Source organism: Tamandua tetradactyla, chromosome 15 (genome assembly GCF_023851605.1).
Source record: "Tamandua tetradactyla isolate mTamTet1 chromosome 15, mTamTet1.pri, whole genome shotgun sequence".
In the NCBI taxonomy this organism is placed as follows: domain Eukaryota; kingdom Metazoa; phylum Chordata; class Mammalia; order Pilosa; family Myrmecophagidae; genus Tamandua; species Tamandua tetradactyla.
The window spans coordinates 39,134,466-39,159,341 of record NC_135341.1 but is presented as its reverse complement, the minus strand read 5'-3'; the positions used below and the strand labels follow the sequence as shown (position 1 = coordinate 39,159,341).

At 39.4% G+C, this 24,876-nt stretch overlaps 1 protein-coding gene and 1 pseudogene across 3 annotated transcripts in view; both read right to left on the bottom strand.

The window, feature by feature from the left end:
• SCAP (SREBF chaperone) overlaps positions 1 to 7,708 on the bottom strand; it is a 94,575-nt gene extending 86,867 nt beyond the window's left edge. For 2 of the 3 annotated variants that reach the window (XM_077129481.1, XM_077129485.1), the window contains exon 1: positions 7,632 to 7,708. The gene's annotated coding sequence lies outside the window, so the exon portion shown is untranslated. The remainder of the gene's footprint in view (positions 1 to 7,631) is intronic. The other variant, XM_077129482.1, reaches the window with a different exon arrangement.
• Positions 7,709 to 22,499: 14,791 nt separating this feature from the next.
• Positions 22,500 to 23,696, bottom strand: LOC143656796 (ferritin light chain pseudogene; annotated as a pseudogene).
• Between the last annotated feature and the right edge of the window lie 1,180 nt (positions 23,697 to 24,876).

Sequence of the window (24,876 nt, the reverse complement as noted above, 5' to 3'; positions counted from 1 at the left end):
ATTGGGGAGAACCAAGCAATAGGCTGAGCCCCCAATCTCGGTTTGTTCATATGAAACTTAACCCCACAAAGGATAGGTCAAGCATACTTAAAACGAATTGTTATGCATGAATTTTTTTTTGTTTTCTTTTTACTTCTTTTTCTGAATTGATGCAAATGTTCTAAGAAATGATCATGATGAATATACAACTGTGATGAAAAAGAAAAGAATGTTCATATTGTATGTCGATTGGTTTTATTAATAAAAATTTTTTTTTAATTTTAATTAAAAAAAAACCTTGTGTCTGATGCTCTTTTTATCTACCTCATTGACAGACATATAAAACATATGGACATATAAAACAATTGTCTTTTTATTTCTTTTTCTCAATTGATACAAATGTTCTAAGAAATGATGATGAATATGCAACTATGTGATATCGTGAATTACTGATTATATAAGCAGAATGGAATGATCATATGTTAAGAATATCTGTTGTCATATTTTTTTAATTTAAAAATTAATTTAAAAAATTAAATAAGTAAATAAATAATAGAACCTCTTTTGTTGTTCAGATGTGGCCTCTCTCTCCAGCCAACACAAGAAGCAAACTCACTGCCCTCCCCCTGTCTATGTGGGACATGACTCCCAGGGGTGTGGATCTTCCTGACAACAGGGGGAAGAGTGAAACGAGACAAAATAAAGTGTCAAAGGCTCAAAGATTTCAAACAGAGTTGAGAAGTTATCCTGGAGGTTATTCATATGCATTAAATAGATATCACCTTGTGAGGCTGGAGGGAACTGCCTGAAAATGTAGAGCTGTGTTCCAGTAGCCATGTTTCTTGAAGACGCTTGTATAGTGATGTAGCTTTCACAATCTGACTGTGTGACTGTGCAAATCTTGTGTCTGATGCTTTTATCTGCCTTATCAACAGACAAGTAAAACATATGGAATAAAAATGAACAATAGGAGGAACAAATGTTAAAATAAATTAAGATTGAAATGCTAGTGACAATGAAAGAGAGGGTTAAGGGGTATGGTTTGTATGAATTTTTCTCTGCTGTCTTTTTATTTCTGTTTCTGAATTGGTGCAAATGTTCTAAGAAATGATCATGATATGAATATGCAACTATGTGATGGTATTGTGAATTACTGATTATATATGTAGAATGGAATGATCATAAGTTAAGAATGTTTGTTTTTTTAATTAAAAAGTTAATTAAAAAGAAAAATAAAAAAAGAATGCAATAATCATATGGTAAGAATGTTCGTGTTTGTATATGGATACGTTTAATAAATGAATTAATAAATAGATAAAGTATTTGCAAAGTCCCCTTGGGGGAATGGTGAGAAAGGAGGAAAATTCAACTTCCCTATATGGAGAATTCCTTATATTCTCACAAGCAGTGGGGACAACCAAAGCAATAAGCAGAGCCCTCAATCTTGGGGTTGGTTCATATGAAACCTAACCCTACAAAGAACAGGCTAAGCCTACTTAAAATTAGGCCTAAGAGTCACCACAAGAGAACCTCTTTTTTTGCTCAGATATGGCCTCTCTCTCTCAGTCAACATGACAAGCAAACTCACTGCCCTCCACCCTCTCTACGTGGCATATGACTCCCAGGCGTGAAAACCTCCCTGGTAACCTGGGACAGAAATCCTAGAATAAGATGGGACTCAGCATCAAGGGATTGAGAAACCTCGACCAAAAGGGGGAAGAGAGAAATGAGACAAAGTGAAGTGTCAATGACTGAGAAATTCCAAACAGAGTTGAGAGGTTATCCTGGACATTATATTATCATCTTTTAAATTTAAGGTGTATTAGAGTGGCTAGAGAGAAGTGCTTGAAACTGTAGAGTGTGTTCCAGTAGCCATGTTTCTTGAAGATGATTGTATAATGATATAGCTTTCGAAATGTGACCATGTGATTGTGAAAATTTTGTATCTGATGTTCCTTTTATCTACGGTATGGACAGATGAGTAAAAAATATGGATAAAAAATAAAATAATAGGGGGAACAAATGTTAAAATAAATTGAGTAGATTGAAATGCTAGTGATCAATGAAAGGGGGTAACAAGGGGTATAGGAAAAAAATAAGGGTAACAAAGATTAAAATATATTGGGTAGAAGGAAATACTAGAGGTCAATGAGAGGGAAGAGCAGGGGTACAGTGTGTAGGAGTTTTTTCTTTTTTTATATCTTTTTTGGAGTGATGCAAACATTCTAATAAATGATTATGGTGATGAGTATACAACTATGTGATGATATTGTGAGCCACTGATTGTACACCAAGTATGGAATGTTCATATATTAAGAATGTTTGTGTTTGTACGTTGTTTTGACAATGAAATTAAAAAAAAAAAAAAAGATGAAACGATGTCCCAAAACATACAAAGTGGATGAACCTTGAGGACAAAATGCTGAATGAAATAAGTCAATCACAAAAGGACAGATATTGTATGATTTGGCTATTATGACTCTGGTAAAGGTCATTTCAGAAGTTACACTGTAGAATATAGCAGACCTAGAGGTACACAAAAGCTAGAAATGGAGGAAAGGCTACCCAAAGTGATTAAATCTAAACACAAGAGAACAGATAGAAGTGATCATAACTAAGTAGCGGGATTATACGTAACATAATGCCACACTGAAGGTGAATATGATTGAAAGGGGATGTATAGTGCCATGTATCCCAATGATTAAACTTATGATTATAAGCGATTTCTTGCATGAACTATTTCAATAGTCTGATAGTGGACAAAGTGTCAATAGTAGAGGAATATTGAGGGGAAACTAAAAATGCACACCATGGCCAATAGTTAACAGGAAAACATCAACAGTACCACAGTACTACCAGAAGCAACTAAGTGGGGGTAGGTGGATGGGGAGGGACAAATGATAAGGGGTAGTTTTGATTCTACAGTTGGTGATGTTATGTTTGCTGCTTCTTTGTCATTTTGGACCAGTGAAAAGTGTCTAAAATTGGGAGTGCTGCTGAGTGTACAATCAAACATGGATACTATAAGACATGGTTTGTTTATTTTGGACATTATCCATGATGCCCAACAGATGGAGGGAGCCAAAGGCTACAATGACTCAGAAGTACAATGGCAAACAGTGATACATTTATATGATACAATTTGGTACAGCTAGAAAAAGGAAGGATATTAAGAGGCACACAATGAACTGAATAAACCATGGAGACAATGGGCTGTGCAATACAAGCCAGAAACAAAAGAATAAACATGGTAAGGTCTCTCTCAGAAAATACTTATTAAAAAATGGGGGCCTAGATTGTGGGCCCTTATAGCAGGCACATGTGGTCTGAAGCTGTGGATGCATTTCTGGATTCCAAGATACTGAGTAATATGTTTATCAGGTGGTATATCCCTGGAACTTTGAGTAGATCTGTGACATCTAGGTCCCAGAAATGGAGTGCTGCAACCCTGCAAGTTAGCATAGCTATACATGATAACAGTTGAAGTAACCGAAAAAGAGATCAGGCCTCAATTAGAGTTTAAAATGAAGCCAATCTGAAAAAAAAAAAATGAAGCCAATCCGGCTGGGTCTAAGGTAAATTAGAATGCAGGATAGGTAAAAGATGATAGTGTGTGTGTACTCTAAACTTTTAGCTAGAATTATTATGTCTAGAACCTAAATTTTCTGTAATACCTAATCTAAATCAACCTTCTTGGATAACTAATGTAAACAACTCCAACTCCTGGACTCCAGAATGGGAACAAGTCCTTTAATTCTGTATAGCTTAACATAATGCCAGGAAACATCTCAGACTGTGGCGTGCTGACAATTTAAAAGTATTTGGTGGACACCTGGATAACACCTAGCACTGTATCAAACATCAGGGACACCCAAATCAAGAGGCTAGCCCTTGATCTTGAGGTTTGCCCTGTGAAGCTTATGCATGTAACAGAGAAGCTAAGCCTACCTATAGGTATGCCTAAGAGTTACTTCTGCAGGACCTCTTTGTTGCTAGATGTGGCCTTAATTTCTCTGAGTCCAACTCTGCAAGTGAAATCATCGCCCTCCCCCCTACGTGGGACATGACATCCAGGGGTGAAAGTCTCCCTGACAGCATGGAAGATGACTCCCAAGGATGAGTCTGGCCCTGACACGATGGGATCAACAATGCCATCCTGACCAAAACTAGGAAAAGAGGTGTAACAAATAAGGTATCAGTTGTGAAGAAAAAAAAATTAATCTACAGAGATAAATGACAGAGGATGGGTAGATGGGTAGAAATAAGTTAAAGCAGATACAGGAAGATGGTAAGTGGAGTATCTGGGTGACTGGATATATGTGTTCGCTGTAAAATCTTTCAATGTTTCTGTATGTTTTAAATGCTTATAATAAAATGAGAAAAACAAGACACACTTAAGAGGAAAAAAAAGGGAATGAAATGAAGTTCTGGTTCATGCAACATGGACGATCTCTGAAGACATCACGTTGAGTAAAACAAGCCAGACATAAAAGGATAAATACTGCATAATCTCACTAATATAAAATAATTAGAATAAGCAAATGCAAAGAGTGTGAGTCTAAAACCAAGGTTATGAGGGACTGAGCTGGAGATAGGGAATGGGGAGTTAATGCTTAAATTGCACAGTTTCCCTATTTGGGTTGACTGAAAAGTTTTCGTAATGAATGGTGATGACAGGTTGCACAATATTGTCACTATAATTAACAGCAGTGAATTATATATGTGATCTTAGTTAAAAGGAAAAAATTCAGGTCATATATGTTACTAAAGTAAAAATATTTTAAAAACATAGGACTGCGCAACACAGTGAACCGTACTGTAAACAATGGACTATAGTTACTAGAATTGTAAAAATGTTCTTTCATTAATTATAACAAATGTAACACACTAACACAATGTGTTAATAAAATGGTGGTATATGGAAACTCTGTACATTATGTATTTTACACAAGATATTTCCGTAAATCTACAACTTTTCTAACAGCAACAACAAAAGGACTATCAAGAAAGTGAAAAGACCACATGCAGAATGGAAGAAAATATTTGGAAACCATATATATGATACAGGTTTAATATCCAGAATACAAAAAGAACTTCTACAACTTAACAAAAAAGCAAATAACCCAATTTAAAAATGGGCAAAGGATCTGAATAGACATTTCTCTAAAGAAGACATTCGAATGGCTAATAAGCTCACGAAAAGAAGCTCAATAGAAAAATGCAAATCAAAATCAGGAGGTACCACTTCACACCCACTAGAATGGCATATATATATATATTATATATATATTACATATATGTATGAGTGTGTAAACACTCATAAACAGGATTTAAGTGTTTGCAGATATGTGGAGAAACAAGAACCCTACTACACTGTTGGTAGGAATATTCAATGGTGCAGCAGAGGCTGGTTAGAGGGAGGAAGGGATGGCAGGCCAGCTTGAGGAAGATCAAAGAAGCAGGGATCTAATAAGGTTGCTGAGGATGAAAGAGACCATGATTCAGAGAACTCATGAGTAATGTGCAGCATTCTAAGAGGTGCAACCCAAGCACAAGGCCAAATGCAGCAAACTGCGTTGGACAAGGCTACTCAGAAGATAAAGTTATGGGGAAACATAAAAATAAATGAGATTTTACATTAAAAAAAAAAAACGATAAGGGTGCATGGGTGGTTCAGTGGTAGGATGCGCGCCTTCCATGTAGGAGATCCAGGTTCGATTCCAGGACCAGGCACCCAAAACACAAACAAAAAAAAGAAAGAAAATGTTGTAAAGGAAAAAACAAGTGAGATATAATACTTATGATCCATTACACAAAGAAAAAGGAAGAGAGTGAGAAAGAAGCCTGAGATGATATACACCAAAACATTATCAATGGCTATCACTGGGATTACAGACAATTAAAGCTTTTGTGTTTTTTGTGCTTGCCTATTTTCTTCAACACAGATGACTTCTACTTAAAAATCCCTCAATAAACCTAGAAATATGGAATTACAGGGGGAAAAGGAAATAGCACCATAGAAGAGAATGCAATCTCACTTTTAAGACATCACCTAAAAATAGGAAGAAAATAAGCCAAAAGTAAGAACCAGGTATGTAGTTGGCAGAACTACACTACAAAACTGACTGATGCTGATGGGATTCAGCATGAAATCTGATGTAAGCACTGACATGGTGCTCTGGTTTCAGGTGCATTTACATGGCTCTGAAAGCCCCAGGCCAGCAGTAGCAGCAACACCTGTGAACTTGTTTGAAATTGAAATTCCCAGGCTATCCCAGTATTAGTGACTGTGGGGTGGGGTTAAAACAGGCCCTTCAGGTGACTGTAATTTACATTAAAGTTTGACAACCACTGGTATTGAGGAATGATGTCTCCTCTAGGTAAATGATAGCTTCTCTAGTTAGACAAATATATTTCTTGCTCAAAACCCATTCCGTTATTTTAGTTCAACTTTCTAAACAAACACCAATCTATTCAAATATGAACTGATAAGACAGAAGACAACAATAATTTTTTTAATTAAGTAGAATCCTGAAACTCATCACTGTAATATAAAGTACCAACAACTGCAGTAGAATGAACTGGAAAGGTATAAAGCACTTAAATGTAAACATACATTTAAAAAGATACAGGTCTTTAATTGGCTATCACCCAGGAACACTTAAAATGTATATACCACTAGAAACCCTTGATCAGACTTCCTTACAAAAGCGTCAATATATGGCACCACATCCTACGAAGGCAGAACACCCTTAAGGACGCTACATAACCAGACTCCACAAAACGTTTGCTCAAATAAAAAAAGACACCCGCAAAACTAACATCATTAAAGAAAACATCTTCTTCCATGTCCTCACAAGAATTATTAATAAATCCCCCCAAAAGACTTAAATCAACTCATCTCTGATTGTCACCGTAGACGATGGGATTGTAAGTAACCCGGACTAAGGGAGACTCCTGTCAAAGCCCTCATAGGGCCTCACTGCTCCCTTGACCCAACATGTTCATCTGCACAACTTTCCGCAATAAGGTCGGGATCCAGGACTCCCTGCACCTAACGTTATCTTGATATTACACTCCTGTGTAACCCGGACTAAGGGAGACTCCTGTAAAAGCCCTCATAGGGCCTCACTGCTCCCTTGACCCAACATGTTCATCTGTACAACTTTCCGCCAAGTACAGAAATTAACAGTTATAAAATTAGTAAGCAAACTTTAAGTTCAAGCAAAACACAGGGAACTGCAAAAGCAAAACCCGTCAGAAAAGCTACGTGTTGCCTCAATCAGATTTTCCAAGACAGGAGACTGGACAGCATTGCTCTCCTCCTCATTCTGGAAGACCCAGAAAGCGCCAAAGCAAGCTGCCCAGGAGACTATGGGGCCCCCTCTCCCGGCAGTGGTCCACTACCCGAGCAGGGTGGGGTAACGTGGGGTGAGGTGGGGGCGCGGAACTTGGCCGGAGTGGGGGTAGGGACTAGCGGCCCGGCCCCTCTCGGAGCTGCAGTCCCTCCCGCCCAGCCCGCAAAGCTGCTGGGCAGCGCCCCCGCCCCAGTCCCTCCCTGAGGGCCACCAACTCCAACACTGGGGTCCGCGCAGCGTGAAGCCCGAATCGGGGCCCACATGCGGGCGCCGTGTGGACGCGTGCGGCTATACCTGTGGCAGCAGCGGCTCCTGGGCAGCGGCGGCGGGGGCGGGGCGCAGCGTGCGCGCTCCCGGACCGCAGCCCGATGCGTGGCGCCCGCCCTCTCTTACTGGGCCGACCGGCGCCCGCGCAGCTCCCCGCCCCTTCACCTCTCACCTCCTACCTTTCCCCTGAGCCGCCCTGAGCACGTGCTCCCGGAGGCTTGCGCATGCGTGGTATGACTTTGCCCCGCCCACACGCGGCTCCCGTTCGCCCCCTGGAGGGCTTCAGCCACAAAACCCCAAAGGAAATAGAAGAGGAAGTCCTGGGCCCGGTGGAAAGGAAACCACCAGGCTTGCACGAGAGTTTTTGAAAACACGTTCTGGAGAATTATCAAAACGTGCCCAAGATGTCCATGCACCCTTTTATATAGAAGTAAAAAGTGAGAAGCAGCATCACAGGAGAGTTTTATCAAACATTCCAAAAAGAATTAGCACTATTCCTCCTCAACTCTTCCAAAAAATTGGAGAAGGAGGCACTCCCTAATTCATTCCATGAGGCCAAAATCACCCTCATAATAAAGCCAGAAAAAAAATTACAGACCAATTCCCTCTGACGCAAAAATCCTCAACAAAATATTAGCAAACCAATTTCAACAGCACATTAAAATAATTATAAACCATTAAAAAAAGTAGAAAAGTGCAAATGGGTGCAATAAATTATATCCAAAAAAAACGAGATTACACAGATTTTAAAAGGATAAGTTTTAAAATACTTAGTGAAGTTAAAAGAGCTTTTTGCAAGTTTCCAAACAAACTGCAGAGTATGATTCATTTTTATTAAGAACACACGCAAGGAGAAGAGTCTAGGGTGATAACACACTGATGTGTCGTCAGTAGCAATCTCTAAGTGGGTGTTTGTGGTTTGCTGATGGGTATTTAACCATTTTCTGCATGGGACACATTTGGACACATCAATAACTCTGTTCATTGTGATTAGGTCCTGAGCTGAGGACTTTGCACATGTCCTTTCATTTAAACCCCCTTCTCACAGAAGAGAAAGAGTAAGCTTTGCCAGGAAGCTAGGATGGGAGTACAGGTCTCCTGCCCTGAACAGAGCTGGCCCAGGACAGGCAGTCCTTTGTTCATTGTCTGGGGAGTAAGGTGTGGGGGGCTTTGCTCATACCATCCTGTTCCCTGCTGGAGCTCTAAGTGCCTGAGCCACCCACCTACGTACACTCACCCTGGGACAGCAAAGATTAAGCAGAGATTATGTTGCTGTCCTCAAGGGCACCAGCACTGGAGTTGTATAAAGTGCTGATACAGTGCATATATAGCTACAATGCAAGGCAGAAACCACAAACTGCCCTTTGGCCACCCCTTTGCTCTTGCCCTACTTATGCCTTCTGTGAATAATTATTCCCACACCTTCAACCCCATTCCTACCAGACTCTGGACTGCCTCTCCAAGGTCACCAAAGCCCAGCCCTGCTCCCTGCCCTCCACACTGTTGTCACAGTGGTACTAAAGAATAGTAGGGACAACTGGCCTTGGCCAAAATGACATTTAGGATTATTCCTTGTATTTTCGGTTGGCTTTTGGCTTAAGATGGAGATTTTAATTTCAATAAAGGAAGAATTATTTTCATTTGTTTATTTCTAAATTAGAGGGAGGTAGCAATAAAGAGTACTGTGGGAAAACCTTACCTATACCCCCTACTCATTCTCACATCACCCTCTCCGTATCTGATTTCTTGAAATCCCATCATCTGTCCCCTCAGAAACCTTGGGCATGAAGGATCTACGTAACCAGTTCCTTTTTCTCTCTCCACTGCCTCTTTTCTCTTGGCAAATATAAAAACTTATCCAATTTTCTTTAGTTTTCTGATTAAACCTACTATGACCCTGCATGACCCATTCTCAACCCCTTTCTTTTACTGCCAAGTTCCTAAAAAGAACATAGTTGCACACTTGCCTCACAAGAATCACCTGGAGAATATTTAAAATTGAATCAGAGTCCCCCAGAGCCCTAACCCAGGCCCACTGGACCTAAGTCTTCTCTTCAGAGATGGCTAGGAGACCGTCTATAAAAACCTTCATGAGGGGGATATAGACAGACAGACTGATTTTTTGAGAACTGCTATCACTCCTTGTGCCAATTTGAATTTGTGGTATACCCCAGAAAAGCCATGTCCTTTAATCCTCATTCAGTATTGCTGGGTGGGATCTTTCTGATTGTTTCCATGGACATGTGTCTCCACCCATTCAAGGTGGGGTTGCTTTCTGGAGCCCTTTAAAAGGGAACCATTTTGGAAAAAGCTCTAGAACCCATGCAGCCAGAGACCTTTGGAAATGAAGAAGGAAAACGGCCCTGGGGAAGCTTCATGAAACAAGAAGCTAGAGAGAAAGCTAGCTGATGTCTTTATGTTCACCATGTGTCTTTCCAGTTGAGAAAGAAACCCTGAATGTCATCGGCCTTCTTGAACCAAGGCATCCTTCCCTGGCTGCCTTAGATTGGACATTTCTATGGCCTTGCCTTATTTTGGACATTTTCATGGCTTAGAACATGTAAACTTGTAACTTATTAAATACCCCTTTTTAAAGTCATTCCGTTTCTAGCATATTTCATTCTAGCAGCTAGCACTAGAACATTCCCCTTATTTACCACTCCCTCTCCTCTGACCACACCAATGAATCGGTTTGCAGGGGGACTGACCCTCAGTGAGGTCTGGATACATATGAAAACAAGAGCCTCCAAAACTGACAAGCACTTGGCTAAGTACCTCTGAGCCTTGAAGCATGGTGACGAATACTCCACTGCACCAGGAGCACCAACAAGGGCCTTTTGGAGCCTCTGGGGAAATAAAGGCTCAGTGGGCCTTGGTGAATCTACTGCAGAATGAAGTGGCCATGATGTTAGAGCTTCTCTTCCCAACATTATATTATGAAAACACAAAGAAAAGTTGAAAGAATCATACAGGTAACACCTATATATCCTAATTCTACAACTGTTAATGGTTTACTTTTCTTGTGTCTATCTACGAATCTATCCCTTTATCTATCCACCAATCCATCTTATTTTTTAATGCGTTTCCAGGTATGTTGCCAATAATTGATTTTACATTTTACTTTTATTTCATGTGGAATAGCAACTTCTAGCCCTGACTAACCAAAAGTCAAATCTTACTTCAGATTACTTCTCAGGGAGATGGTATATTCAGCAATTTTTAAAAATAACTACTGAGAGATTAGAGATCAAGAAGTGATGATGATTCCCACAACTTGAACATCTACCCTGGGCCAACCTTCAAACTGATTTCAGTTAATCCTCATAACAATCTTAGAAAAGAAGGGTTGAGTCTATTTTACAAATGAGGAAATCTTTCTCTAGGGAGGGAAAGAGATGTGCCCAAGGTAGCTCTAACTCTGGGACCCAATACTAGAGCCTCCTGCCCAGCTGTCTCTGCCTGCCACAGTTTCAGAGAAAGCTGCTTCATAATGATACTTGTCTTTGCAATACTTGCACTGAGGGTCATTTTCACCATTAAGCATTAGCTATAGCAGTTGGCAGTATAATAAGTTGGGATGCTTCAGGGCCAAGCTCCTTGTAATGGAAACTGATCCTCACATTCAGCAGCAACTCTGTGGCCTGAAGAAGCAACATAACCTCATGGAGCCTCGGTTTTCTTTGATTCCAAGATGCAACTAAGAATAACATCATCTATGGTTTAAAAAAAATTAAATGGGAGTGTGATTACATGCAAAATGCCTAGAACCCAATAAATAGTGGCCATTCTAATATAAAAAATACAGTCTCAAAAAATATTAAATATCAAAGTTGCAATGATAGTCAATGATATGCATTTATTATTTATCAAGTTCTTACCATGTTTCAGAGACCCAGGCTACAATAAGTAAATTCCCTGGACTAGAGAAGTTTACTATCTTAATATAAAACTTTATAGGCAATATGATAAGAGTAATTACAGAGGTCATAAAAATAACCAATAATTGGCTGTCAGTTCCTTGCCAGGACAGATATTACAACATATTATCTCATAGTCTTCAAAAAGGCCTTATGAGGCAGATAAGATAAACTCCATTTTACAGATGTAAAAACTGAACCATCCAGAGCTATAACAACTTACTGAGGTGACACAGCTGCTAAATGGCAGAAGCAGTATGAAATGTGGTCTCCCCAGCCCCAAAGTTTGCCACTGACCTTCTAAGTGCTATGGGATACAGGGAGTCTACTGGCAAGAAAACAAAGAGCAGGAATCATGAAAATGTCATTTGAGTAGGGCCTACAAGGTCAATATGTGTTTGTCAGGCGAAAAAGAAATACAAGGCAACCAAACCAGAAAGGAAGTAGTAAACTTCCATTTTTTGCTGATGACATGCTCCCATACTTCGGAAATCCTGAGAAATCTATCGCAAAACTACTTGGGCTAATAAATTAATTCAACAAAATGACAGGATACAAGATTAATGTGCAAAAATCAGTAATGTTTCTATACACAAGTAATGACTTAACTGAGGAGACAATAAGGGAAAAAATTCCATTCAAAATAGCAACTAAAAGAATCAAGTATTTAGGAATACATTTAACCAGGAATGTAAAGGACCTGCACACAGAAAGCTACAAACATTGCCAAAAGAAATCAAAGAAGATCTAAACAGGTGGAAAGACATTCCATGCTCATGGATAGGAAGGTTAAATGTTGTTAAGATGTCAATTCTACCCAAACTGATCTACAGATTCAATGCAATACCAATACAAATTCTAACAATCTACTTTGAAGACTTGGAAAAGCTAGTTATCAAATTTATTTGGAAGGGAAAGTGACCATGAATACCCAAAGATATCCTTAAAAAGAAGAATGAAGTGGGAGGACAAATACTTCCTGATTTTAAAGCTTATTATAAAGCCACAGGGGTCCAAAGATGGTACCATGGTACTGGTACAAAGACAGATACATTGATCAATGGAACCAAATTGAGAGTGTGGAAATAGACCACAAAATCTATGGTCAATCACTCTTCGACAAGGCCCCCAAACTACTGAACTGGGACAAAACGGTCTTTTCAACAAATAGGCCTGGGAGAACTGGTATCAACAGCCAAAAGAATGAAAGAAGACCCATACCTCATACACTATAAAAAAAAAAGTTAAAAGTGGATCAAAGACCTAAATATAAGAGCCAGTACCATAAAACTCCTAGAAGAAAATATAGGGAAACATCTTCAAGACCTAATAACAGGAGTGTTCTGGTTTGCTAGCTGCCGGAATGCAATATATCAGAAATGGAATGACTTTTTAAAAGGGGAATTTATCGGGGCGGGCCGCGGTGGCTCAGCGGGCAGAGTGCTTGCCTGCCATGCCGGAGGACCTCGGTTCGATTCCCGGCCCCAGCCCATGTAAAAAACAAACAAATAAACAAAATACAATAAAACAAGAAAATGTTTAAAGATGTTTCCCTTTCTTCCATCCTTCCTTCCTTCTCTCTGTCTTTCCTTCCCTTCCTCCCTCTCTCATAAAAAAAAAAATAAAAAAAAAAAAAAAAAATAAGGGGAATTTATCAAGAGCAAATTTACAGCTCTAAGGCTGTGAAATTGTCCAAATTAAAGCAAGTCTATAGAAATTCCAATCTAAGGCATCCAGGGAAAGATACCTTGGTTCAAGAAGTTCAGGGTTTCTCTCTCAGCTAGAAGGGCACATAGTGAGATCTGCTAGCTTTCTCTTCCAGCTTCTTGTTTCATGAAGCTCCCCCGGGAGTATTTTCCTTCTTCATCTCCAGAGGTCTCTGGCTGTGTGGGCTCTGGTATTTCTCATGGCTATCTCATTGTTCTGAAACTTTCTCCAAAATACTTCCTCTTTTTAAGGATTCCAGTAAAGTAACCAAGACCCACCTGAAATAGGTGGGGTCACAACTCCATCTAATTAAATATTACCCACAGTTGAGTGAGTCACATCTCGGTGGAGATAATCTAATCAAGTTTCCACCCAGCAGTAATGAATGAGGATTAATGGGCATGGCTTTCCTGGGGTACACCACAGATTCGAACTGGCATAAGGAGGTAGCTTCTTAAACTTTACACCCAAAGCACAAGCAACGAAAGAAAAAATAGATAAATGGGAGCTCCTCAAAATCAAAATGATTTGGTACCTCAAAGAACTAGCAACGAAAGAAAAAATTGATAAATGGAAGCTCCTAAAAATCAAATGATTTGGTACCTCAAAGAACTTTGTCAAAAAGGTAAAGAGGCAGTGAACCCAATGGGAGAAAATAATTGGAAATAAGATATCTGGTAAGGGTTTGATATTCAGTATATATAGACATCATACAATGCAACAACAAAAGAACAAACAACCCAATTATAAAATGGCAAAAGATATGAATAGATACTTTTCCAAAGAGCAAATACAAATGGCTAAAAAAACACATGAAGAGATATTCATCTTCATTAGCTATAAGAGCTATTCAAATAAAATCTACAGTGAGATATCATCTCACTCCTATAAGAATGACTGCTATTAAACAAACAGGAAACTACAAATGTTGGAGAGGGTGTGGAGAAAAAAACACTTATGCACTGCTGGTGGGAATGTATATGGTATAGCTGCTGTGGAAGACAATTTGGTGGTTCCTCAGAAAACTAAGTATCAAGTTGCCCTATGACCCCGCAATACCTCTACTTGGTATACACCCAGGAGAGCTGAAAGCAGCAACACAAACAGACATTTGCACACCAATGTTCATAGTGGCATTATTCACAATTGCCAAAAGATGGAAACAATCCAACTGCCCATCAATAGACAAGTATATAAACAAAATGTGCTATATAATACAATGGAATATTATGCAAGAGTAAGATGAAATGAGGTCCTGAAGCATATGGCAACATGGATATACCTTGAGAGCATAATGCTGAGTGAAATAAGCCAGAAACAAAAGGACAGATACTGTATGACTTCCCCAATATGACCCTGGTAAAGGTAAACTCAGAGTCTTATAATGTAGAATATAGGGGATCTAGAGATACACAGAGGCTAGAGATGGTTGAACAGTTATCTAATGAGGTTGAACTTAAATGTACGGAAATGGATAGAAGCGAAGGTAATTCACTAGTGGGGTTATAAGTAACATTGTTATATTGAAGATAAATAGGACTGAAAAGAGGTTGTGTAGAGTCATGTGCCTCACTGATCAACACTACAAATATAAATAAGTTCTCTCATTAACTACTCTAAATGTATGAATCTTGTACAGAGTCAATAATAGATGGTATAGCAGAAACTACTACCACATAGTATGGTCTATATTTAACAGGAAGATATCACCAGTACCACAGCAAGATTAGGGGTAAATCACTGGGGAGGAGAGATAAGAGTTAAGGGGAGTTTGAGATTCTCTCTTTGGTAAGGGTGTGATTATCTGTTTTCATTTTCTCTTGAAAGAAATGAAAATGGTAGAAAATTGAGAGTGATGATGATTGTACAACTTAGCGAGGATACTGTGAAACATGGATTGGTTATTTTGGATATTATCCATGATGCCCAATGGATGGAGGTGGCCACAGGGTACAATGACAGAGAATCAGAAAGGTGAACTGTGGTGTGTTCATTCAAAGGAATATGGTGCGGCTACAGAAAGGAACAATGTCGTGAGGTGGGCAACAATGTTTATGAAACTTGAGAACATTGTGTTGTGCAAAATAAGCCAGAAACATACAAATATTGTATGGTCTCTTTTAGAGAATACTTCTAAGAAAATCGGGGCCTAGATTGTAAGCTCTTATAGCAGTTACATTTATTCTGGAGCTTTAAGTGTTATTTCTAGATTCTGAGATGCTGTGTTATATATATCTAGAACCTGGTATTTCCCTGGAACTTTGGGGAACTGCGTGACACCTAACACTCAGAGTCAGGGTTTTGTAGCTCTGAAAGTCATCATTGCTACATACAACAACTGTTAAGAAAGAAAAGAGATCAGGTTTCAATTAATGAGATAATGAAGCCAATCTGTTTGGGACTAAGGTAAATCAAAATACAGGCAAAGGAAGATAGCTTTATTTTGTCCAAAATCCAAATTTTCTGTACCACATAATCTAATTCAACCTGTCTGGATAGTTCATTTAAACAACCCGAACACATAGAGCCCCGACTGGGAACAAGGCTTATAATTCTGTATAGCTTAATTTAATATCCAGATTAATCCCAGAGTATTTGGGCCAGATAATTAAAATGTATTGGCAAAGTCCATGTATCCCACTGATTACATATAATTGTATATAATTGTATAATCTACAATTATAAATAAGTTTTCTCATGAACTATTTCAAAGGTTCTATAGTGGACAGTCAATAGTAGAGGGATATAAGTTTAAGTTAAAAATACATGCTGTGGCCAACAGTTAACAGGAAGACATCAACAGTACCACAGCACTATAAGGGACAGCTAAGTGGGGGGGAGGGACAAGTGATAAGGGATAGTTTTGATTTGATAGTTGGTGACACTGTATTTGCCAATGCTTTGTTGTTATGGACCAATGAAAATTATCTAAAAATGTATTTTTAGATACACTTGCTTGTGCTGAGTGTACAGACAAGCAAGAATACTGTAAAACATGGTTTGTTTATTTTGGACATTATCCATGATGCCCAGTAGGTGGAGGGAGTAAAGGGTACAATGACTGAGAAGAACAATGGCAAACTGTGATACATTTATATGATGGAATATGGTGCAACTACAAAAAAGAAGGATGTTGAGAGGTACACAATACACTGAATAAAGCTTGGGGTCAATGTGCTGTGCAAAATAAGCCAGAAACAAAAGAACACATATGCTAAGTTCTTTCTCAGAAAATACTTACAAGAAAATAGGAGGTGTATTAGTTAGGGTTCTCTAGAGAAACAGAATCAACAGGAAATATTCGCAAATATAAAATTTATCAAAGTGTCTCATGTAACCATGGGAATGAAGAGGCCAAAATCTGTAGGGCAGCCTGCGAAACTGACGATTCCGATGGAGGGTCTGGATGAACTCCACAGGAGAGGCTCGTCGGCTGAAGTAGGAAGAGAACCTGTCTCTTCTGAATCCTCCTCAAAAGGCTTCCAGTGATTAGATTAAGCATCACTCATTTAAGAAGACACTCCCCTTGGCTGATTACAAATGGAATCAGCTGTGGATGTAGCCAACATGATCATGATTTAATTCTATGAAATGTCCTCATAGCAAAAGACAGGCCAGCACTTGCCCGACCAGACAAATAGGTAACACCACCTGGCCAAATTGACACATGAACTTGACCATGACAGGAATCTAGATTGTAGGCCCTTATAGCATCCACACTTAGTCTGAAATTGTAAATATATTTCTAGAGTCTGAAACACTGAGCTGTGTATCAACTGGTATTTCCCTGGAATTTTGAGTAACTCTGTGATACCTAAACCCAAAAATGGAGTGCTACAGTTCTGAAAATTAGCAGAGCTATGTAAAAACATTTAAAATAACTGAAAATGTGAGCAGGCTCAATCAGAGTTTAAAATAAAACCAATTTGGCTGGGTCTAAGGTTAATTAGAATGCAGGGTAAAAGATGATAGTGTATCTACTCTAAACCTTCATCTACTGTATGAGACCAAAGACAGAGAGGTTTATTATGTCTAGAACCTAAATTTCCTGTAACACATAATCTCAATCAACCTGTCTGGATAGATCATGTAAGTAACCCAAACTCCTGGAGTTCAGAATGAGAATAAGGCCTTGTAATTAATGTACTACCTGGATACATCTCAGACTATACTGGGCTAATAATTAAAAAGTATTGGAAGTGTCCCTTGAGGGTCTGCAGGGGTGGTGGTGGTGGGGAACATATTTATAATGGAACTATTAAACCTTCCTATCTGAGAAACCTCAGGTACCCTCTCAACTACAGGGGGCTCCCAATAAAATAGGCCAAGCCCTGGATTTTGAGGCTTGCCCTTACAAAACTTTTTTCTGTAGGAGAGAAGTTAAGACTACCCATAACCAGGCTAAGAGTTACTTCCAGGAAAATCTCTTTTGTTGTTCAGATGTGGCCTCTGTCACTCAATCCCAACTCTGCAAGGAAAATCATTACCCTCCCCTCTACATGGGACATGACACTCAGGGGTAAGGATCTCCCTAATAACGTGGGGCTTAACTCACAGGAATGAGTCTGGCCCTGGCACCAGGAGATTAACAACGACTTCCTAGCCAAAAGAGGAGAAAAGAAGTGTAATAAAATAAGGTTTCAGTGGCCAAGAGAGATCAAATGGAGTAAAGAGGCTATTCTGGAAGCTACTCTTATGCAAGCTTCACTTAGATAGTGCTGATTGCCATGGTTTCCTAAACCCCAGTCAACATAATTCCTATTGCCTCTTAAGAACACCTAAGGCTTGAACTGAGATTCTGTAAAGGTGTCATGCACTAAATTTGCTTTCTTGGAACCTATAATTCCTAGAAGGTTCCTGAAATAGGAGGTGTATTAGTTAGGGTTCTCTAGAGAAACAGAATCAACAGGAAATATTCGCAAATATAAAATTTATCAAAGTGTCTCATGTAACCATGGGAATGAAGAGGCCAAAATCTGTAGGGCAGCCTGCGAAACTGACGATTCCGATGGAGGGTCTGGATGAACACCTAAGGCTTGAACTGAGATTCTGTAAAGGTTTCATGCACTAAATTTGCTTTCTTGGAACCTATAATTCCTAGAGGGTTCCTGAAACCCAGAGGGACCAGCCTCTCCAAGATTATCAAAAAATACATTCCCCTATCCTTTAGTGTTTATACCCCTTCTCAACATGAAGAAGTCAGAACGGTTATTGCTAGAAGATCCCTGTAGATTGCAAGATGAATCGGGGGAGAGGGAAGAGGTATAACAGAGAAAATAGAATTTCACAGATGTGTATGGCTGCTGAATCTCCCTATTAATATTTCTTCTAGCATCTAGTGTTTTGGAGGAGATAGAAGGAAAAATGTGATGGTGGAATGGTAGCCCATGACAAACTCTGGGGTCTGTTCTGTAACTACTTTTTGAAGTGTGCTTTAAAAAGTATTGCTTTTTTCTTTCTTTGCTATTTATATATGTTGCATTTTACAATAAAAAAGGTAATAAAAAAAAGTATTGGCAAAGTCCCTTGAGGGATTGGAGAAAAATATGGAACTATTAAACTTTAGCACCTGGGAAATCCCTGATACTATCTCAAACACTAGGAGCTTCCAAGTTAATGAGTCAAGCCCTAGATCTTGAGCTTGCTCTTATGAAACTTATGTTTGTAGCAGAGAAGCTAAGCCTACCAATAATTATGCTTAACAGTTATTTCTAAAGAACATCTTTTGTTGCTCAAATGTGGCCTCTCTCTCTTTAAGTTCAACTCTGCAAGTAAAATCATTACCCTCCCCACTACATGGGATATGACTCCCAGGGATGGGACTGCCCCTGGCACTGTGGGATTAACAACGCTTTCCTGGCAAAAAGGAGGTAAAGATATGTAACATAATAAGGTATCAGTGGCTAAGAGAGTTCAAATAGTCAAGAGGGTATTCTGAAGGCTACTCTTATGCAAGCTTCAGCTGGATATTTCTAATTGCCACACCCCAAACATCATTCCAGTTAATGCTAAAGGACACCCAGGGTTCTTTCTGAGATCCTACAGAAGTTGCATGCACTAAGTTTACTTTTTAGAAACCTAAAACTTCAGATGGTTCCTAGGTCAGATAAGTCCTGAAACCCAGGAGTGCCTGTCTCCAAGAACATCAACCAGTTTCATTCCCCATCCCATGTTGTCGATACCACTTTTTTTAACATGAAAAAAGTTAGAGTGAGCATAGCCCAAATATACCTAAAGATTGGGAGAAGGAATTCAAACAGAGAAGTTAGGATTTAACTGATGAGTATGACTATTGAATCATTATATCGATATTTCTTTTTAGTCTCCAGTGTCTTAGAGCAGCTACAAGGAAAAACCTGAAATTGTGGACCTGTAACCTATACCAAACTTTGAAATATGTTCTATAACTAGTTGTTAAAATGTACTTTGAAAATCATTGCTGTTTTGTATAAATATTTCACAATAAAAATAGTTCTTTAAAAAGTTAAACATATGCTGGTGCCTGCCCATGCAAAAAAAAAAAAAAAAGTTAAACACAGATTTGCCATATGACCCACCCCTTCCACTCCTAGGTATCTAATCCAAAAGAAATAAAAGCATATGTCTACAAAAATAAATTGTACATGATATTCTTGCAAGCAGTGGGGACAATTGAATCAATAGGTTGAGCCCTCAATCTTGGGGTTCACCCCTATGAATCGTATTCCTGCAAAGGTCAGGCTAAGCCTACTTAAAATTAGGACTACAAATCACCCCCAGAGAACCTCTTTTGTTGCCCATACATGGCCTGTCTTTCTAAGCCAACACAACAAGTAAACTCACTACCCTCCCCCACTACATAAGACATGACTCCCAGGGGTGTAAATCTCCATGGTAACATGGGACAGAAATCCCGGATGAGCCTGGACCTGACATCAGAGATTGAGAAAATGTTCTAGACCAAAAGTGGGAAGAGAGAAATGAGATAAAATAAAGTTCCAGTGTCTGAGAGATTTCAAACAGAGTCAAGAGGTTATCCTGAAGGTTATACTTATGCATTATATAGATACCCCTTTTTAGTTTATGGTATATTGGAGTGGCTAGAGGGAAGTACCTGAAACTGTAGAGCTGTGTTCCAGACTGTTTTTTGAAGATGATTGTATCATGATATAGCTTTTACAATGTGACTGTGTGATTGTGAAAACCTTGCGTCTGATGCTTCTTTTATCTAGGTTATGGAAGGATAAGGAAAAAATATGGATAAAAAAACAAATAACAGGGGGAACAAAAATAAGTTGGGTAGATGGAAATACTAGTGGTCAATGAGAGGGAGGGGTAAGGGATATGATATGAGTTTTTTCTTTTTATTTTTTATTTCTTTTTCTGGAGTGATGCAAATGTTCAAAAAAATGACCATAGTGATGAACAGATAACTATGTGATGATATTGTGAGCCATTAATTGTTCACCATGTACGGAATGTTTGTATGTTAAGAATGCTCATATGTTTATATGTTAAGTCTCACCAATAAAAATATTTTTAAAAATAAATAAATCATACATACATAGCAGCTTTTGTACATGAATGTTCATAGTAACCAAAAAGTTCCCACCACTCAAATTTCCATCAACAAATGAATGGATAAACAAATTGTTGTATATACATATAATGGAATGTTATTTGGCAGTAAAAAGGAACAGAACAAAAAAATAAATAAATAAAAGGAACAGACTACTGATATATACCCATATATGATATGGGTAAACGTCATAAACCTCAAAATGTTACACTAGATAAAAAAGACCATATGTTGCATGAGTCCATTTATATGCAATGTCCAGAATAGGCAAATCTATAGAAACAGATAGTAGATTAGTGGTTGTCTGATGCTAGGGTGGGGTATTGGTTTGTTAAAGTTGCAAAAATTTAATATACCAGGAATGGAATGGCTTTTATAATGATAACTTACGAAGTTGCAAGTTCACAGTTCTAAGGCTATAAAAATGTCCAAACTAAGGCATCCAGGGACATACCTTGTCTCAAGAAGACCCATGGATCCAGAATACCTCTGCCATCTGGGAAGACACAGTGCTGGCATCTGCTGGTCTCTTGCTCCTGGGCTCTGTTACTTTCAGCCTGTTGCCTGTGGTTTCTTCTCTAAACATCAATGAAACTTCACTTAGCTCCTCTGAACACAGCTCTGGGTTCTGGCTTGCTTAGCATCTCATGGGAAGGAACATGGCGGTGTCTGCTAGGCTCTGCCCATGTCAAGGTATCTGCTTTCTCTCTGTCAGCACTCCAAGCATCTCCAAACATCAGTGTCTCTGTCAGCTCTGAAGCAACTGTTCTCCAAACATCTGCATCTGAATTTCTAAATGTGTGTCTGCATCTGCATCTGCTCCGCTCTGAGGTTTCTCCAAAATGTTTCCCCACTTAAAAGACTCTAATTAACTAATTAAGACACATTGAAGGGGTGGAGTCACATCTCCATCTAATCAAAAGGTCACACCCACAATTGGGCACGCCACACCTCTGTGGAGATAATCTAATCAAAATTTTCTGCCCTATAATACCGAATCAGGATTAAAAGAAATGGTTGCCCCCACAAGACTGGATCAAGATTAAAACATGGCTTTTCTGGGGTAAATAATATTTTCAAACCAGCACAGGTGGGAATGGGAAACGACTAGGTTTGTTTTTGGGTTGATGAGAATGTTCTAAAAGTAGATTGTGGTGATGACTGCAATACGTTTACCAAAAAATTCATTCACTTATATACTTAAAACTGGTAAAATTTATGGTACTTAAGTTACAAATTAGGATTTAATGTTATTATTGTAAAGGCAGAACTTTCTTCTACCATTTTGTCTTTTGGATTTTATATGTCATATCTCTTTTTTTCTCTTTTTTTACATTATTGATAGTCTTCACTTCTATACTCAAGACCTTTCTCTCCTGTCTTTTCCTATCTGCCTATACTGCTCCCTTTAGTATTTCTTGTACAGCCAGTCTTAGTCACAAATCTCTCAGTGTCTGCTTGTCTCAGAATATTTCAAACTCTCCCTCATCTTTGGAGGACAGTTTTGCTGGGTATAGAATTCTCTCTCTCTCTCTCTTTTTTTTTTTGCTGCAAAAAGCTTTATTGTTCACACTTGGTTCAAGGCTTGTTAGAAGGTGGCAGGGCAGCTGGTTAAAGAGATCCTCCTGGCTGGAGGGAGGGCCTCAGGCAGAAGCCTGGATGCCAGGGGAATGCAGAGGGGGCCCCCTAAAGGCCTCTGAGCTATGGAGGCTCCTAGTCATCATGCTTGAGGGTGAACCTTTTGAAGAGATACTCGCCCAGCCCAGTCTGCAGGCTGCCCAGCCCAGTCTGCAGGCTGCCCAGCCTGCAGAGGTTGGTCAGGTGGTCACACATCTTCTTGATGAGTTTCACCTCCTCATCTAGGAAATGGCTCTCCAGGAAGTCACAGAGATGAGGGTCTGAGTTGGCAGAACACAGGGCATGCAGTTCCAAAAGGGCCTGGTTCAGGCTCTTCTCGAGGACCAGGGCGGCTTCCATGGCATCCAGGGTCATACCCCACTCATCTTGGGATGGCTTCTGCATGTTCTGGAAAAGCGTGCAGCTGCCGTGCTGGTTTTGCATCTTCAAGAGATGCTCGGCCCCCTCATGCTTTTCCTTTGCCAACTCGCAGAAGTGGTCCACGCCCTTCAGGACCACACCGTCGCGGTCGAAATAGAAGCCCAGAGAGAGGTAGGTGTGGGAGGCCCGCAGATACTGGTTGACCAGGCGGTTTACAGAGGCCTCCACATCGGCAATATAATTCTGGCGGATCTGGGAGCTCATGGTTGGTCGACAATGAGGAGCTAACCACAAAAAGACTGTTAGCTAGTCCCGGAGGCAGGGGCTGGCCCAGAAGTTGGTCCCGGAGGTTGCAGCCAGAGAGGCAGTTGGAAGGTGGTAGAGGCCAGAGAGTTGGGGGGAGAGTCACCGGGTCTGTTCCGTTCAAACACTGTTGAAGCAGGAGACAGATCCGTGGGACCGCCAGGCGCACTGCAGGTATAGAATTCTTGATTGGCAGTTTTTCTCTTTCAGAATCATAAATATATCATACATAACCTTCTCGTCTACATGCTAAGAAATCCACAGTTGTCTTATCAAGCTTTCCTTTTATGTGATGGATCACTTTTCTCTTGCTGCTTTCAGAATTCTCTTTGTCTTTTGACATTTGACAATCTGATCAGTAAGTGTCTTGGTATGGGTCTATGCAGATCAATTCTGTTTGGAGTGTGCTGCACTTCTTGAATCTGTAATTGTATGTCTTTCATAAGCTATGGGAAATTTTTCAGTGATTATTTCCTCCATTATTTTTCAGCCCTTTTCCCTTATCTTCTCATTCTGGGAAACCTATAACATGTATATTCCTACACTTCATGTTGTAATTTAATTCCCTGAGACCCTGCTCATATTTTTCCATTCTTTTTGCTATTTGTTCTTGGTATGTCAGATTTCAGATATCCAGTCCTCTAGTTCACTAGTCCTTTCTTCTGCCTCTTCAAATCTGCTGTTCTAAGTCTCCATTGTGTTTTTCATCTCTTCTATTGTGACTTTCATTCCCATAAGTTCTGCCATTTGTTTTTTTTCAAGCTTTTGTGTTCTTTATGGTCACCAAACGTTGTCTTCTTTATATTCTTCATCTCTTTTGCCATATCATCCCTCAACTTGTTGATTTGATTTTTAACTGATTTAGCAAGCTTGATTGAACTTTAATTAGTTGTTTCAACTCCTGTATCTCGTTTGAAATATTAGTTTCTTCCTTTAACTGGACCATTTCCTTTTTGACTTGTAAATTTTTCTTTCTTTCTTTTTTTTTTTTTTTTTTTTTGGTGTCTTGGTATCTGATTTCCTTGACAGTTTATTCTGGAGGTCATTTTTATTCTTTTATCTAGGGTTTTCTTGTTGGTTGGCTCTGTACTCTATCAGTTTTTCTGGCATTCAGTTCAACTTATTCTAGACCTCTAACATAGCTTCTACTTAAATGTTTAGAATTTTTTAAAATGTTTTTCTCCCTGCCTAAATGGAACCTTTTTTTTCTTAAACCATGGTCTCCCAAGATATCATCGACCCAAGTCAGGTTTTCCTAGGCAAGATAGGCCCATATCTCAGGAGGAGGATATAATCAATATTAACTTTCCCTGGTGTTCTAGTTTGCTAGCTACCAGAATGGCTTTTAAAAAGGGGAATTTAATAAGTTGCTAGTTTACAGTTCTAAGGCCAAGAAAATGTCCCAATTAAAACCAGTCTATAGAAATGTCCAATCAAAGGCATCCATCCAGGGAATGCTGCCTTGGTTCAAGTAGGCCGATGAAGTTCAGTGTTTCTCTCTCAGCTGAGAAGGCACATGGCAAACACAGCATCATCTGCTATCTTTTCTCCTGGCTTCCTGTTTCATGAAGCTACCCAGGAGGTATTTTCCTTCTTCATCTCCAAAGGTCACTGGCTGGTGGGCTCTCTGCTTCTCATGGCTATGTCATTCTTCTCTGCTCTCTCTGAATCTCTCTCATTCTCCAAAATGTTTCCTCTTTTATAGGACTTCAGAAACTAATCAAGACCCACCCAAATGGGATTCTACAAAGGCTCCATGCACTAGGATAACTCTCCAAAACCTACAACC